Here is a 2,500-nt window from a genome sequence, read left to right on the forward strand (position 1 = left end):
TCGAAACCCAAGGATCTATGAACTAGCCCATGTTTGACTAGCCAAGCAGACAAACGACCCTGCATTTTTTTATCTCTCCCACATTTTTATTTGTATAAGTTTTGTATAAGTATTTAATATTTACGATTACGATGAAATTTTTGAAGATTGTCTTGTTCTTATTTTGTACAATGCAATTTCTTATTTTGTACAAAAGGATCCTGCCTAATTCACCATTTCGTGGGAGGATACTGACCTTTTGTATTTGAAAAATGTTTCAGAGGGTATCTCTGAAGTAGATGGTGGTTGATAGAGTAATCCTTGATCATAATTGCCGGTATGAGTACTCCGCCCCACATGAAACTTGTGGTTGGTAGTAAAACACCTATTCTCCTGTTGAGACCTAATTCGATCTTCGTAGATTTCTCGAGAAATTTTCTTACGAAGTTTTGTTATAGCATCTATAATGGCCTCCGGTTTAGGTGGACAGCCCGGCAAATAGACATCCACAGGAATTAGCTTATCCACGCCCCGAACAGTACTATAAGAATCGGTACTGAACATCCCCCCTGTAATTGTACAAGCTCCCATAGCAATAACATATTTTGGTTCAGGCATTTGCTCATATAATCTCACTAAAGAAGGAGCCATCTTCATTGTTACTGTGCCTGCTGTTAAAATTAGATCTGCTTGTCTAGGACTAGATCGTGGTACCAGTCCATAACGATCAAAGTCGAATCGTGATCCTATTAAGGAAGCAAATTCAATGAAGCAACAACTGGTACCATAGAGAAGCGGCCATAAACTGGATAGTCTTGACCAATTTGAAAGATCATTTAATGTAGTTGAAATAACTGAATTTTGGGTTGTTCGATCAAGTAAGGGAAACTCAATGGAATTCATAACTGTCTCAATGTTTTTTTTATTGTCTAAATATTCAAGAATTAAGACCATTCTAGTGCTCCTTTTCGCCATGCATAAATTAAACCAACAATTAGGATAAGCACGAAAATTAAAGCTTCTATAAATACGGATACCCCCAATACATCGAAACTCATTGCCCACGGATAAAGAAAAACTGTTTCAACATCAAAAACAACAAAAACTAGAGCAAACATATAATAACGGATTCTAAACTGTAACCAAGCATCGCCCATTGGTTCTATTCCCGATTCATAACTAGAAAGTTTCTCTGGCCCTTTATTAATCGGGGCTAAAATTCCAGAAATTAGAAATGCCAAAATAGGAATAAGACTCGATATTATTAGAAATGCCCAAAAAATATCATATTCGTAAAGCAAAAACATAGATGTACTCCTATGAATGTGGAAAATCTACCAGATTAGTATTAGTCGATTCGAATTGGAATTAATTATCAAGTCAGCCATAACTGTTTATAATTTTAAGCGAACTGCTCAGTTTCGTTTGTTTCCTGTGGTACATATCTCATTTCAAGATAGAAATATAACCATATATATATTTTTTGGATAACGTACAAAGAAAACACAAAAAAAACTCTCGCATTTTCGCCTGACTTCGGATTCTCTCTAAAGAAAAGTAATTCCAGATTGAAATCCAATCTCTTTTTTTTATCATTTATTTATTTTTATTATTCATATTTATTATTTATATTCATAATAATTAAAAAATCAAATTTGAATTTGAATTATTTTCGAATTCTTTTTCTATTTTTATTTATTTATACTAATATTTATACAAATTTCTAATTAATATTCATTATTTTATTTCATTATTTTTTTTTTTTTTTTCTAGTTAAAATTCAAATTTCATTATTTTATTCATTTTTTTATTTATTTTTTTTTTTAGAAGTGAATTATTTTATTTGTTAATTCTCAATTTCATTTTAATATTTTATATAAGAAAAAAATTTCATTTTTCTATTTCATTTCCAATGGAATATTTATTATTATTATAATGATAATGAATTTCAATATTTAATGAATTTCAATATTATGAATTTCAATAAATAATCAATATTGAAATAGAAAAATGAAATTTATAAATCCATTAAAATAGTATAAAAAATTTATACTACTATATACACAGTATACTACATACATACTAATATACTAACATACAGACTAATAATAAATAGAATAATATTAATATTTAATATATTCTATTTAAGTTAAGATATTATTTATTATTATTATATTATATTATTATATTATAAGTAAGTATAAGAAAGTATAAGTAAGTATAAGAAAGTATAAGTAAGTATAAGAAAGAATTTAGACTACTACTAATATTTAGTTATTTAGTATTGAATTTAATACTATAATATAGAATAGTATAATATAAAATAGAAATAGTAAAAATAAAAAAATAAATAGTAAAAGTAAAAAAAGTAAATAAGTAAATAGAAACATTAGTAGTATTAGTAGGAATATTAGGGCTATACGGACTCGAACCGTAGACCTTCTCGGTAAAACAGATTAAACTTATTATTATCAAAATGATTTGAATTGCTTTACAGACCCAACGTGCATCTTTTTTGCAT

This window comes from Neltuma alba, unplaced genomic scaffold, assembly GCF_004799145.2.
Source record: "Neltuma alba isolate B1F8T4 unplaced genomic scaffold, ASM479914v2 tig00000610_pilon, whole genome shotgun sequence".
Lineage (NCBI taxonomy): Eukaryota > Viridiplantae > Streptophyta > Magnoliopsida > Fabales > Fabaceae > Neltuma > Neltuma alba.